Below are 16,759 nucleotides of genomic sequence, written 5' to 3' on the forward strand. Positions count from 1 at the left end.
TTTCTTCTGCAGCCTCTTAGGAAAAGGAGGTGGAGGATAGATCTGTTTCTCCCCTATATTACTCTTAGGAGGAGTGTGCTCAACAGTAGTCTTCTTTGGTTCCACTTCTGCTTCCTTCTGCACTTCTTCTTCTTCAGCCTCAACTTCAAATTCTGTAGTCTTAGCTATTTCAGGATTTGCAACCTTACCAGAGCTCAATGTAATTGCCTTAACATGCTCCTTAGCTTCCTTCTTGCCTGGCACTTCAGTATCGCTCAGAAGCGTGCCAGGTTGACGATTGAGTAATACATTAGCAATTTGCCCAATCTGATTCTCCAAGGTCTTGATAGACACAGCTTGGCTTTTGCACATGAGCCTCAACTCCTCCAATTCAGATTTTTCATTGGCTTGCGGTAACTACTGAAGTTGAAGTTGTTGCCTAGGGGCATATTGCGGTTGCTGAAAATCAGGAGGATTATACTGTTTTGCTGTGTATGGCTGATAAGATTGTTGCACTGCGTTCTGATTGTTACTCCAGCTGAAGTTATAATGAATGCGGTTATTTGGATGATAAGTGGCCAGAGCTTATTGTTGTGATCTCTAAAAGTTGCTCACAAATTGAGCTGATTCGCCAGAAATGGCGCACTACTCAGTTTCATGCGCCCCCGCACAAAGCTCACAAACACTAGTGATTTGATTAACTCCATAATTCACCAAAGAGTCCACTTTTATCGTCAAAGCTTTAAGTTGAGCAGCTATAGCAGTAGTTGTATCCACTTCCAGAATTCCTGCGACCTTGCCTTGTAATATTCTTTGCGTAGGATTCTGGTATTCATTAGTTGCCATGAGCTTAATCAACTAATAAGCTTCATTATAGCTTTTGGCCCATAAGGCTCCACCAGACGCTGCATCGAGCACAGGTCTAGACTGAGCACCTAAACCATTGTAGAAACAGTTTATAATCATCGAATCAGGCATGTCATGGTGTGGGCACTTCCTTAGCATCTCCTTATATCGATCCCAAGCCTCAAACAGAGATTCTTCAGTTTGCTGCGCAAACTGAGTAAGAGCATTCCTGATTGCAGCATTCATCGCCATAGGAAAGAATTTAGTGGGAAACTTTTAAGCAAGATCCTCCTATGTGGTGCTAGACCCTGGTGGTAGAGAATGCAACCAGCACTTTGCCTTATCCTTCAGATAGAATGGGAAGAGTCGCAGCTTGATAGCATCTTCAGTCACCCCATTGAACTTGAAAGTGTCGCAGATCTTGATGAAACCCCTGATATGCATATTGGGGTCTTCTGTAGGAGAACCCCCAAACTGAACTGAATTTTGTATCATCTGAATTGTGCTTGACTTGATGTAAAAACCCAATTTTTTGACATCCGTAAAAGACCTTTATGAATAGTAATATAATAACTTGAATTTTTGAGACCTTGTAAAACGTTTAATAAATAGTAACCCTGACGGACGGGGAAAACTTGTTAGCCCACACTATGTAGTGCATGAGAAAATGAGTTTCGGAGTTGATATTACGATTATATGTACCAAATGAGTGTATGTAAACGCTATTAGTTTTCGAAAAAAACAAACTTTGAAAAATGACCATATTTACGAATCATCGAGGATTACGGGAATTACGATATAATTACGAGATTAAAACCCTACGGATTTATATTCAAGTATAATAATTAAAAATATAAGAAATAAATACTAAAGGAATTATGTCGCGAACCATTTACGAATAAGTATTACGAAAATGTTTAAGCGACCAAGAGAACGCGTAAACGATTAAATAAACGTAACACACTAACTAAACCATGGTAAGAAAGTAACCATCGTTACTTCGTCAAATATTGAGCTAACCATAGGATGATCAAGCTAGCTAGCAAAATAGTGTGCTAAGGAAGCTAACACATGTAGTTTAGCTTGTAACCTAGCAAGCTACAAAGATTTGTCCCTAAGATTTGCAACAAGAATAAACCTAGGATTCATGGTAACAAGAATAAACCTAGGATCCATGGTAAAATCATCCTATTAATTCTCAAGCCTCCTAGAAATTAAACTAAGGTAAAAAAAATTCTTTCATCTCTTTTTATCAAGGTTTGATGGGTGAAATAAAATCAAGAAACTCACTAGTGAATAGTATGAATAGTAACCTCTCTTTGGTTTCTTAATTTCAATGGTGGTTTTAGGTTCCAAAAATCATACCAAGCACTTCCAAGCCTCCACCATCCTCAAGAACACATCTCAAGATTTCAATAAAGGTAAAAATATTTGGCCCAACTTTATTTAAGATTCCTTTTTAAGATCCATTTAGTATGTGGTAGAAAACTTAGTTTAAGAAGTGGTATTGTTGAGATCTTGAAGTTTAAGTTAAGTAGATTTATGGTTGATTGTTGTTGCCTCAAGAACATGATGTTCTTGAGAGGATTTTGTGTGTTGATAATGAAATGATGATTGTTGGTGGTTGTGTTAAGAGTTAGGGCGTAAACGAAACCCTAATCGTAAACGTAACTCCGTTAAAACCAACGAATCGTAACTTTAAGTTTCTGCAGAAATTCCAGAAGTTGTAAACTGTAGTTTCTTGAAATTTAACCATTGATTATGATAGGAAATGTTATAAGGATCGTTTAGGCGCTTGAATCGCTTGATTCCGATTTACGGATCAAAAGTTATGGTCGTTTTAGTAAAACTGATTTACGCGACAAAAACTGCTACAAATCATGAACTTTGAAAATATAAAGGATCGACTTAAAAGTGTTCATAAATCATGAAATTTTTACAAAGGGTAAAATATTGAGTTTTCTAATCTCTATAAAAATTTCAAGCGAAAATAATGATTTTTCAATTTTATAAAAAATATCGGAGCTAAGATCGCGCGAGTAGAAACCGTAAGAATCCATAAGCGGAGCCGACAGCGATAATGAGAATGAACCTAAGATACTTAGAAAAACGAAGCGACCATGATGTGGATAAGGACTTAAAGGAATAATAAGGGTAGTATAAGTTGAGAGGGTGCATAATAAGTAGCGCGTGAGTGCGAGTCGCCGTAAAATAGAACGGGACCTAACGAATTGTGTTTATGGTTATAGATTTCCAAGCGAAACCTAGAGCATCCTCCAACTCGAGATACCCAGGCAAGTTTTCAAACCCTACCTTTTAAGACCTGTTGTGTTGTGAATATTTTACAAATTTATGATATATGCATGAGATTGCTTTAAACTATTTTACGAAGTTTGAGATGTATTACATTACTCAATTGTTAATAATTTCTAGTATATGTTCATACCGAGTTCGAAATATTATATTTAGACCGAGAGTCGGTCGGTGTAAGCTTATAAAAACCCAGAGGTATCCTGGAGGAGTTTATAATTGAGAATGTTAATGCTAGCGAGTAGCGTGGCGTGTATATATTTTAGACCGAGGATCGGTCAATTAAAATTGATGAAAACCCGGAAGTATTCCGGAGGTGCTTATTTAAGAATATTAGCGCTATAGTAGAGCGTGATGTATAAGTCGTAAGACCGAGAGTCAGTCAGTTTTGTTTTATAAAATATATAAACCTGGAAATCATCCCGGTGATATTATAGGACGATTATAAGTCCATGACAGTACGTTTTAAAGGGACTCAACGTCCACTTACGAAACATTAAAATACCTCGAACTTTTATTAAAACGATTTCCAAAGACCGTATTCCCTCAACTATACTTTATCGTTCGGACAAGAATTATTTATCTACTAATCATTTATTATAGAAGAAGTATTCTCCAACACTTATTTATTCAAATCCGATTAATCATTAAAGATTATTAATTTCATAGACATAAACTAGTGGAGGAATATTATTTTAAATATATTATTTTACAAGAGTAAACTTATTCGAGATTAAGTATTTATCGATTCTCATTTAATTATTTATTATTTATTAAAGGGTTTATTTTTTATTTAAAAATCATAGATCCTGATTTAAAACATACTTCTGATTTTGGAAAATCATTCGAGTAATTTCAGATCGTCGAAGAATATTACTCCGACTTATTTAATATTTTGAATACAGTTTCAAGGAGAAACTTTTTCCCCCTTATTTAATTATCAGTTGACAACGGTCAACTCACATCCTTAGTACTTCCTCTGAAAATCTCGGAAGTACATATATACATATATACACTTATATCTTAGAGAGATAAGCTATTTCTATTAACAAGCAAAACGCTTGGGGAACTTCGATGTGGTTCGAGTTCTCGAGATATGATAGAATTCTTTTAAAAGGACAAGGGAGGGGTAGACTCTGGTACTATGTGTGCTAGATGGACTACCAAAGGTACCGCAGGCGAAGGTACTCTGTGTACTCAGGAACTTGTGAAGTATGTGTATACCCAAAAATGGGCCATGTAGCCCGAATGCGGCAAGGCTGATAACCGGGATACGAAGGTGTCGTCCTTCTTCTAGTAGAAAAGCTTACTATTATCGTATTATGACTGATCATCATATACGGTGGCTCCAACGAGTGTCCTATTCTTCCAATTGGAATTGTGATGCAATACCGTAATCCAAGCCTAGGTGCTGGGTTTACTATTAAGGTATTCGCAGGTTAATAAAATCCACTAAAGGATTGTTTTCATAAGAAGGTGTGTATCACCAAGGAAAACTATTTTTGAAGAAAACGTATTTATCATATATGACATTTTACTTGAGTTTATCATACAGTCATTTCATACTGTACAATATTATGCCGGGCATTATAGCTCACTCTTGCTTTCTTTTAAATAACACAACACAACAGATAACTAGTATGCCGGTGTGGGACCTAGTCGCTTGCAGTCATTGGGAGGATCCCTGGCAGCTTTGTCTCAGGTGTGCTAGAGTATCAGATAGATATAAGATATCAGTCATAATTATTGTAACTTCATGTAGAGGTTATAAATAATTGTTTGAGATCCTGTAAAGTATATTTGAGTGTAATAAAAGAAGATTACATTTTGTACGTCATTTCTAAGGCTATAACTTGTGTGTGCGAGTATGAGATTGGGGTCTGTTGGATTATTGAATCAATACCAGGATACACATGAGTGAAGAATGGCGTGACGACGCAGATTCCTGACCCCGCATTTGGGGGCATTACAGAAATGGTATCAGAGCATTAAGTTATAGTACTCAGAAACGAGAGTGTTAGGAGTCTGTCTAGATGCGAGATTTCGTGAGAGCTCATATAGAGTTCATCATTGGACTACCGGATGTAGTCCAATGGGTAGGTGAGGATAAGTGTGTATTTGAGGTATTAAAGTATGACTAATAGGACCATTAGAGATTATCAGAATGAGGAAGAGAAAAGTGCGAGTATGAGATTGGGGTCTGTTGGATTATTGAATCAATACCAGGATACATATGAGTGAAGAATGGCGTGACGACACAGATTCCTGACCCCGCATTTGGGGGCATTACAGAAATGGTATCAGAGCATTAAGTTATAGTACTCAGAAATGAGAGTGTTAGGAGTCTGTCTAGATGTGAGATTTCGTGAGAGCTCATATAGAGTTCATCATTGGACTACCGGATGTAGTCCAATGGGTAGGTGAGGATAGGTGTGTATTTGAGGTATTAAAGTATGACTAATAGGACCATTGGAGATTATCAGAATGAGGAAGAGAAAAATTTGAATCATATTTGATTTGGAAAGGATGTGGATGTAGAACTTGGAGCTGAGTCTCAAGAGCATTTGGGGAAAAGACGATATTACCAACACAATATGTAAATTTTGATAACACGAGCCTTGTTACCTGTAGTATTTGTAGGTTATCCAAGAAGGGGAATCACATGTGGGAACCATAAAGTCTAATTATTAATATACAGTTGAGGTTATTGACCCAGACTAGTTGAAGGTGTTATTTTACCAATAAGAAGGTGAATATCGTATTAATAACGAATTCAGCAGAGATAGTGTCTGATATACCCTTGAGGATTTTTTTTTATTTCTATTAAGGAATATTTGAATGTAATATAAGAATATTTTCGTAAGATGAGTACATTACATGATATTATTAGTGCGCTTAACATGAAGGGTTATGATGGTTTAGCTCAGAGATCGAGAGCATCGAGAATTGATGGCATGACTACAATTGGATGGCATAAGATTATAATGAGCGATAATTTGATCTTAGAACCTTCTAAAAATGATAGACCAGTGAGTCTAATACGGAATTCTTCGGTAGATATGATGTCAGAGGCTACGTATATATACACATAGACCTCTAATATATTCGGTAACGTATGTTCAATTACACACACATGCCACTAAACTTATGGACTGCATTGAGATCCCTAAAAGATCTCTTGATCTGTTCCTAGGGGGAACTGGCCACTTATAGTTAGTAACAGATGCGTGTAGCAGGAAACTATCGGCTTAACGGATGTTTTGGAATATTTTTGAGTAAGGTCTTCAAGGTAAAACACTAAATGACAGATATACGTGCGAAAGTCAAGTTAGTAAACGATTTTAAAATGATGTTGAAAGAGAAACTATTTGAAACATGGAATTACAAAGAAGAAGAGGTGGGATTATCCTCAGATGGATAATGACGAGAGTTAGGATAATCAGTGAAATCTTTTGGCACCTACTCACTGTCCCGTTACTGCTTCCAAATTGTTGATCATTCGTATTGCCTTGATAAGTTATATCAGATAATCCTTTTTGTTCCCTACTTTGAACTTCTGATGTGACCATCTTGAATAGTCTTTCTCCGCATCAGGACTTGTTCAATTCTTTTAGTTAGTCCATGAACTTTCATTCATAGATTATGATCTTCTTGATCAACTCAGAGATATTTATACTTCATTTCAATTATCCAATAGATTTTTTTATATATAAATTTTCCCTCAATTCATCGATGAATATTCATAATGAGTATCTTCATTAGATTCTTCTTTCATACTTACTCTTCTCAGTCGAGATTGTAAATATCTAACAAATTGTTTAAAACATGGATGATCTAATATCCATATATTCCTCGGGAATCCTTTTCTTTTAATCGTGATGAAATTATATATTGAACTTTGAAATCATAGTAAGGGTATCAATTTGATATTGGTATTCCGATTCAATTCTATTTAAAGATTTGATAAAGTATGTGAACTAGGGCACCTATGAGTGTACCCTTTATTTGGAAAGAAATATTTGATAAGATGCTATCGATTGTTCCGATGCCAAGACCACTCGGTTTAGAGTTATAATTGTCTTTCTCGGCCCAAATTTATAAACTCTTTATTTTCGTCATCCAGGTAGCCACAATTTCTTCAGTGGTTACGGTGTTGAGATTTTTTTATAAACAAACAGAAATATGCCTAGTTGCATATGTTCTCATGAATGACTAGTTAATTGTCCTAACTAGTCAAAATTTTAATTAATACGACGAAATCCTAGCTAATCATCCTAGCTAGTTGTTATGGGCCAAACCAATTGTGCTGGCCATTTTCTTAAGCCAGTGGAGAATATTGCTTGATATGAACTAGTTATTATTTTGCTAAGTTCCACTTCCAATAAAATTTTGATTATTCCATAGTGCGTTATGTATGCCAGATTTAATTTTCAAAGAATGATTTAATTGAGACCTAACTAGGTCGCCCACTCAAACGAGAATCCATATTCAGTTTTATGAAATATTTTGTTCATGAAATATTTTATTCTTTCGTTTGTATAACGAATATCCAATTAAAATTACAAAGTGATTGAAGAATAATATACTTCCTTATTTATTAATCATTGGATAAAATTCCTTCTTTCAAAATAGCACCTCTTGGAGACCTCAATGGTTAACCTTTGGTTGAGGTTGTCATTCGATATTTCTTTCATTATTCGAGAAGAAAAGTATTCTTTCAATGAGAAAATCTTACAAGTATCATTCGTATGATGTTATTATTCAGAAGTCATTGTTTTCAATGGATATTCTCCATTATATCACAATATAGAATTCTAAGGACATGGAAGGATAATCTTTGTTATATTCTTCTTTCCAAGTTATAAAACTTCTGAGTGTTGCGACTCTTTTATTCAGAGCTCATTATTTGTTCAGATGTTAGATTTTGAAACCTTGTTAAGACTGTCTAAATTTCATCGATATCGTGAAAATCTTTTTCCAAGGCTAATTGCCTTCCTAATAAAGAGAGGTATAGTTGAGAATCGATTGTTGTAATATGAGACTGATAGCCCAGTGCTATGATGGTGCAATCGGAGCATCGTGAGGAGTAAGTTGTTTTTTAAAAAAAAGAATACCATGTTTAGTTATTATCATAAGTATCTTTAATATGGTTTTAGAAGAACGAAAATAGGGATACGACGTGATTAGTGAGGTACACTTCTATGAAACATTATCGGGAAAGGTGCTAATAAATTCGGGAAAAAACCAAGCATGTATGAATTTGAGGAATAAGATTTTTAAGAATTGAAGGCAAAGTTAGTAGCAATCCCGTGCAAGAATTACTTGACGATAAAAATAGGATATTGCGTGAAGTCTAATGATATGTCTACGCAGCTTAAGGACCGTGAAATAAGGCTTTCTAATAATAATCTAGAATAATTGCGATAAGGTTCGGACTGAAAGGGACAAGGAGTTTACTTATGAGAAAATTTTGGAATTTTTTTTTACACTGAACACGAGATAGAGGCTATAGTCAAATTGATCAAAGGCCATGATTGAGAAATCTATTATCCTCAAGGAAAGACCAATGTAGTGGCCGACACTTTAAGTAGGAAAAGATATGTTGAGGATGACAAATCTCGGAATAACTGATGAGTAGGATCGCATGAAAAGAACGCTTATTACTTAACAAGAAGACTTAAAGATGCCTAAAAACGTAAACAGATATTAGTCGTGACAGGATATGAAAGGAGATGTCATCGAGTAGGTAAGTAAGTATTCGACATAGTTGGAAAATGAAAACGGAAAGGAGAGGGTTAAAATTTTGGCGATTATGACTCGTAGATGACCCAAATAGGGTTAAGAGTTAATTATAATAAATTTTGAAGGAGGATTATCAAGAACCAAGTTATTCGTCGTGCTATTAGAGGATTTTGAGTGATAGATTAAATAAGACCGCTTACTTTATTATGCAAATGATAGATGTCCACTCTACAAAATTGATATGAATGCGGAAGAGATAATTGGGACAGAGAGACCATGTGACGACTGTGCCACGCAAGGACCCAAGATTTAATTAACGGGACTATTTCCTAAGATATTTTGCGAAAAAGGACGAACAGAGGCATGACTTAGAATTCTCAAATCGACAAGTAGAATGAGAGGACTATCCTGATCGTAGGAGATACGTCTAGCGGCTTACCTTTTATTTGGAAAGGTTTGGGGAATCGCCTATTGTTGATAGATAATTCGTGTAGATGTACTTACCACGCTAGCATACGAAAAAAAAATAGTCACTGATATCCCTTACGAAGGGCAACGTGAAAGAATGAAGGATGTCATTGTCAAAACTGATAAAAGGCAAAGAAGATCGTACACGCCCTATAAAGACCACTGGTAGCAGATACCAATAAACATGAATACGTCTAAGGCGCTAGCGAGAATAACAAGTATGACCTAGAAGGTATCGTAGTACTATAGAAATTATACAGGGAATGATTAAAGAAGTCCGACCGATGACGAAAGCTGAACGTTCCACGATCCTAAAACGTGTCAATCAATTGCGTATGAAATGGTGCTTCCTTCAAGATGGCAACATGACGAGGATGTGCTTTACGTTACAATGGGAAGAAATGTTAAATCTGGCGCTAAGCGTGTAGCAGGAAACGAGCGTGTAGAAATGCGACGAGAACTTCTTACATGACTTAATCGACAGAGAGGATGCACCAAAATGGGAAAACATTAAGGAATGAAACTCTAGAACTAGTAGGAGCGATGTAGGGGAAACGAATAAGTTGAAGGATGATTCTAAACAAGATGCACTAATCGTCCATATCATAGATTCTAAAGGAAATGAAATGACCAATTGACGTTAATCGAATTACCGATAATAACAAGTTTAATGCGTGCATTGGAACGGCTACAAAGCTTGTACGGAAGAAATAATCATTCTCTCTTAGGTTGGGAAGAAATTGGTAAGCGGAGGGTACTGCACTGTAGTTGAGTCAACAGACCAAAGGAATTCCTAGAACTTATCGGAACCCGGCTAGTGGCAGCCCAGGATGAACAATAGAGATATGCGGACCAGAACTATAAAGACAGAAAGTACGAAGTAGCGGACCAAGTATTGTTTAAAATACCTCCCGAGGAGGGAGTGATGAGATTCGAAAGGGAAAGGAATGTTGAACCCAAGATTTATTGGACCAGTTAAAGAATTAAAGGACTAAGAAAGTTGACTTATAAATTAGCACCATCGTCGAACGGTCACCAAGTTTATAACGAGTACCACGAATCGAGGTTAGGAAATTTAACTTCAAAACCAAACATATGATGGAAAATGAGCTAATAAACTCGTAACCAGACTTTGCGTATGTCGAGTAACGAGTAGAGGTCATAAGACTACAAGGACAAGTACCCGGAAATATATTGGGTGGATGAGTGGAAATTTTATGAAAAGATCAAATACTGCAAGGTCAACGTGAGAACTCGAGGTTGTCATGCGAGAAGCATATCCCTACCTATTTCTGAACTGATTTCGGGACGGAATCCTTTTAAGGAGGGAAGACTGTAAGAACCCAAATTTTTGACATCGGTAAAACACCTTTATGAATAGTAATATAATAACATGAATTTTTGAGACCTTGTAAAACGTTTAATGAATAGTAACCCTGATGGACGGGGAAAACTTTTTAGCCCACACTATGTAGTGCATGAGAAAATGAGTTTCGGAGTTGATATTACGATTATACGTACCAAATGAGTGTATGTAAACGCTATTAGTTTTCGAAGAAAACGAACTTTGAAAAATGACCATATTTACGAATCATCGAGGATTACAAGAATTACGATATAATTACGAGATTAAAACCTTACGGATTTATATTCAAGTATGATAATTAAAAATATAAGGAATAAATACTAAAAGAATTATGTCGCGAACCATTTACGAATAAGTATTACGAAAATGTTTAAGCGACCGAGCGAACGCGTAAACGATTAAATAAACGTAACGCACTAACTAAACCATGGTAAGAAAGTAACCATGGTTACTTCGTCAAATAGTGATCTAACCATAGGATGATCAAGCTAGCTTGAAAAATAGTGTGCTAAGGAAGCTAACACATGTAGTTTAGCTTGTAACCTAGCAAGCTACAAAGATTTGTCCCTAAAATTTGAAAATAAGAATAAAACTAGGATTCAACCTAGGAGAATAAAAATCAAGTGCAAGATATTCCACCCCATTTCCTAGAAGCAACCTAGCAAAGCAACCAAGCTAAGTAACCAAGAGAAGCTAGTATAAATACCCCCCTGCACATTCTTCCATTCGGCCCCCTTGAAGAAAAAGGAGGAATTCAATTTCAAATCTCAAAATCTATCCATGGTAAAATCATCCCATTAATTCTCAAGCCTCCTAGAAATTAAACTAAGGTAAGAAAATTCTTTCATTTCTTTTTATCAAGGTTTCATGGGTGAAATAAAATCAAGAAACTCACTAGTGAATAGTATGAATAGTAACCTCTCTTTGGTTTCTTGATTTCAATGGTGGTTTTAGGTTCCAAGAATCATACCAAGCACTTCCAAGCCTCCACCATCCTCAAGAACACATCTCAAGCTTTCAATAAAAATAAAAATCTTTGGCCCAACTTTATTTAAGATTCATTTTTAAGATCAATTTAGTATGTGGTAGAAAACTTAGTTTAAGAAGTGGTATTGTTGAGATCTTGAAGTTTAAGTTAAGTAGATTTAAGGTTAATTGTTGTTGCCTCAAGAACATGATGTTCTTGAGATTATTTTGTGTGTTGATTATGAAATGATGATTGTTGGTGGTTGTGTTAAGAGTTAGGGCGTAAACGAAACCCCGATCGTAAACGTAACTCCGTTAAAACCAACGAATCGTAACTTTAAGTTTCTGTAGAAAGTCCCGAAGTTTTAAAATGTAGTTTCTTAAAAAATAATCCTTTATTATGATAGGAAATGTTATAAGGATCGTTTAGGCGCTTGAATCGCTTGATTCTGATTTACGGATCAAAAGTTATGGTCGTTTTAGTAAAAGTGATTTACGCGACAAAAACTGCTACAAATCACGAACTTTGAAAATATAAAGGATCGACTTAAATGTGTTCATAAATCATGAAAATTTTACAGAGGGTAACATATTGAGTTTCCTAATTTCCATTAAAATTTCAAGCGAAAATAATGATTTTTTAATATTATAAAAATATCGGAGCCAAGATCGTGCGAGTAGAAACCGTAAGAACCATAAGCGGAGCCGACAGCGATAATGAGAATGAACCTAAGATACTTAGAAAAATGAAGCAACCATGATGTGGATAAGGACTTAAAGGAATAATAAGGGTAGTATAAGTCGAGAGGGTGCATAATAAGTAGCGCGTGAGTGCGAGTCGCCGTAAAATAGAACGGGACCTAACGAATTATGTTTATGGTTATAGATTTCCAAGCGAAACCTAGAAAATCCTCCACCTCGAGACACCCAGGAAAGTTTTCAAACCCTACCTTTTAAGAACTGTTGTGTTGTGAATATTTTACAAAACTGTGATATATGCATGAGATTGCTTTAAACTATTTTACGAAGTTTGAGATGTATTACATTACTCAATTGTTGATAATTTCTAATATATGTTCATATCTAGTTCGAAATATTATATTTAGACCGAGAGTTGGTCGGTGTAAGCTTATAAAAACCCGGAGGTATCCCGGAGATGTTTATAATTGAGAATGTTAACGCTAGTGAGTAGCGTGGCTTGTATATATTTTAGACCGAGGATCGGTCAGTTAAAATTGATGAAAACCCGGAAGTATTCTGGAGGTGCTTATTTAAGAATATTAGTGCTATAGTAGAGCGTGATGTATAAGTCGTAAGACCGAGAGTCGGTCAGTTTTATTTTATAAAATATATAAACCCGGAAATCATCCCGGTGATATTATAGGACGATTGTAAGTCCATAACAGTACGTTTTAAAGGGACTCAATGTCCACTTACGAAACATTAAAATACCTCGAACTTTTATTAAAACGATTTCCAAATACCGTATTCCCTCAACTATAATTTATCGTTCGGACAAGAATTATTTATCTACTAATCATTTATTATAGGAGAAGTATTCTCCAACACTTATTTATTCAAACCCGATTAATCATTAAAGATTATTAATTTCATAGACATAAACTAGTGGAGGAATATTATTTTAAATATTCTTTTACAAGAGTAAACTTATTCGAGGTTAAGTATTTATCGATTCTCATTTAATTATTTATTATTTATTAAAGGGTTTATTTTTGATTTAAAAATCATAGATCCAGATTTAAAACATAATTCTGATTTCGGAAAATCATTCGAGTAATTTCAGATCGTCGAAAAATATTACTCCGACTTATTTAATATTTTGAATACAGTTTCAAGGAGAAACTTTTTCCCCTATTTAATTATCAGTTGACAACGGTCAACTCACATCCTTAGTACTTCCTCCGAAAATCTTGGAAGTACGTATATACATATATACACTTATATCTTAGAAAGATAAGCTATTTCTATCAACAAGCAAAACGCTTGGGGAACTTCGATGTGGTTCGAGTTCTCGAGATATGATAGAATTCTTTTAAAAGAACAAGGGAGGGGTAGACTCTGGTACTATGTGTGCTCAGGAACTTATGAAGTATGTGTATACCTAAAAATGGGACACGTAGCCCGAATGCGGCAAGGGTGATAACCGGGATACGAAGGTGTCGTCCTTCTACTAGTAGAAAAGCTTACTATTATCGTATTACAACTGATCATCATATACAGTGGCTCCAACGGGTGTCCTATTCTTTCAATTGGAATTATGATGGAATACCGTAACCCAAGCCTAGGTGCTGGGTTTACTATTAAGGTATTCGCAGGTTAATAAAATCCACTAAAGGATTGTTTTCATAAGAAGGTGTGTATCACCAAGGAAAACTTTTTTTGAAGAAAACGTATTTATCATATATGATGTTTTACTTGAGTTTATCATACAGTCATTTCATACTGTACACTATTATGCTGGGCATTATAGCTCACTTTTGATTTCTTTTAAATGACACAACACAACAGATAACCAGTATGCCGGTGTGGGACCTAGTCGCTTGCAGTCATGGGGAGGATCCCTGGCAGCTTTGTCTCAGGTATGCTAGCGTATCAGTTAGATATAAGATATCAGTCATAATTATTGTAACTTCATGTAGAGGTTATAAATAATTATTTGAGATCCTGTAAAGTACATTTGAGTATAACAAAAGAAGATTACATTATGTACGTTGTTTCTAAGGCTATAACTTGTGTGTGCGAGTATGAGATTGGGGTCTGTTGAATTATTGAATCAATACCAGGATACACATGAGTGAAGGATGGCGTGACGACCCAGATTCCTGACCCCGGATTTGGGGGCGTTACACTTGATCTCAAAAATATTAGCCGAGATGGCTGGCCTGATGATGCTCCACTGAATATCATGGATTTAGGCTGAGAATAGTACATCAGAGCCTTAGGATTTTCTGCTTGATCTCCCATCACTACTAAAGCTGGTTCCTCAATTTTCTCTTCTTCTTCTACTTTCTCTTCGTCCTCAAAAACTTCCCTTCGAATCACTACAACTTCTTCCTCGGCTTGATCCAGAGTTCTCTTACGAGTCCGCGAACGCGTGTTAGGCACAAAGCATGTGCTAAATAATTCACGCAAGTATACGCGTTCGCAAGTAATATAGAATGATTTTGAAAGGATATCTTCGATATTTTATTTATTTTGGTATTTGTACGATTAAACATAAAATTAAGAACATGTAGATCCTCTCCATTAGGACATGAATTTAATTGATCCAAATCAGAGTCAAAAAGTCAAACTAGCAAAATCATGTCTTTTAAACAGATAAAAGAGATATTCCATTTTTGTAAAACATAAAAACTATATCTTTATGGAAAATATCTCTAAGGCAATATGATCAAAGAAGAAACATCAAGATATGATGTTTCTTAGATCTGTGTTGCAACAGGAATATAGCAAAAAGCTCGAATAAGGAATATTGTAGAAATATTCTTTAGGGGTCTCGTGCTATATCAAAAATATTTAACTCTTCACTCCAAAATATATCTCTACATATATTAAAAGAGTTTTTATTCAAATATTATTAATATTCAAGGTTGGAATATTAATATCCAGTTCTGCAACTCATTTATGAATACAGTAATTTTCTCCCGTTTCGTAAAATCAGCATTTCTCGGAGAAAATATTTCAAAAATACTCAAACATATTTCCTATCATCCAAATATATTTTATATATTAGGAAATATATTTTAAGTATTTATACAAGTCAAAACTTTGGTCAAAAGATCCATCTCCTTTATTTCAAGACCAACGATATTTTTATTCAGAAGAAAGGCTGACATAACAGTTTTATTTTTATATAAAATACTTCCACATGCTAGAATGACTTGAAATTTGGTATGGATCATTTAAATGGTATTTTCTAAGTATGTTAAAAATTTCATAGCATTTAGAGAATTTTTGTCCGAGCAGAAAAATCGAGGCAGTTGGTCCCACAGTTGACCACGTTTGACCTAGTTACCATTGACTAAAGTTGACCAAAATTTGCAGGACATCATTTTATAATATTTAGGTAATTATCATATTTTTATGATATTTATTTAAGAGTTTTTGGGGTGGTCAGAATTAATGGTGCTTAATCCTTAATTAAAGTAATTAAAAAATGATTAAAAGAAAAGGAAAATATATATTTAATATATATATATATATATATATATATATTAGCTGAGATTTGAATGAATACTAGCTTGTGCTTCCTTCCCACTTGCAAAGAAACACAACCTACTTGCCTTGTCATCAATCCATGTGATACACTCCATCCACCATTCATTCCTTCTCAAATCTCAACCATTCAATCCACCCAACTCCTCCTATAAATAAACCCCCACCCAAACCCATTTCCTAAAATCTAAAGAGCCACAAAGTTGCTGGGATTTTTTTCAAGAAGTGCTTCTCTTCATCTCTTTCAAATTCTATACACACACTTCTTCTCAAAAACCTTCTCTCTCTTTTATATACTTACATATATACAAGGTTTTTGAAACCCAAGCTTAGCATCACCCAACCAAGCTTTATCCCACCAAGTGAGCACATCCACTACCACTTCCCGGTCTCCCGAAGGGCTGCCCAAGTTCGACCAAAGTGCCAAAATCTAGCAGAACCTCCAGCGAATTTTTCCGGCGAACTTTTCCGACCGTTTTTCAAAAGTGGTTAGTTTTAGCTTCTTATTTGAGTTCTTTGTATTTAAGCCTTGTACTTAACTTCTCTACTTTATCTTAAGCTCTAATACAAGTTCTCTTATAAAGGAAGTTCTCGGGGAGAACTTAGATTCGAACTCGGAATTTGAATAAGTACTTGATCTTCATAAAATTCATTCCAACAAGAAGATCTAAAAAGAAAAGTACTTTATCTCCAAGGGGAGATTATATTTGACACAAGTATGAGTTAGCCAATTATTTCTTGCACTTTAATTGGATCTTGGCTAACACTCATTCGTGCTCATAAAATAATTACGAAGTTTAAGTGCAATCCCTTCTAGCATCTTTAGTGCTCTCCGGGGGATTATTA

At 35.2% G+C, this 16,759-nt stretch overlaps 1 non-coding gene across 1 annotated transcript; it reads left to right on the forward strand.

Moving 5' to 3' along the window:
- Positions 1-955: 955 nt before the first annotated feature.
- Positions 956-1,062, forward strand: LOC141722916 (small nucleolar RNA R71). Its single transcript, XR_012575912.1, has one exon. It is a non-coding gene; the product is annotated as a small nucleolar RNA R71 (small nucleolar RNA).
- The last annotated feature ends 15,697 nt before the right edge of the window (positions 1,063-16,759 follow it).

The sequence above is a fragment of the Apium graveolens genome, chromosome 4 (assembly GCF_009905375.1).
Source record: "Apium graveolens cultivar Ventura chromosome 4, ASM990537v1, whole genome shotgun sequence".
NCBI lineage: Eukaryota > Viridiplantae > Streptophyta > Magnoliopsida > Apiales > Apiaceae > Apium > Apium graveolens.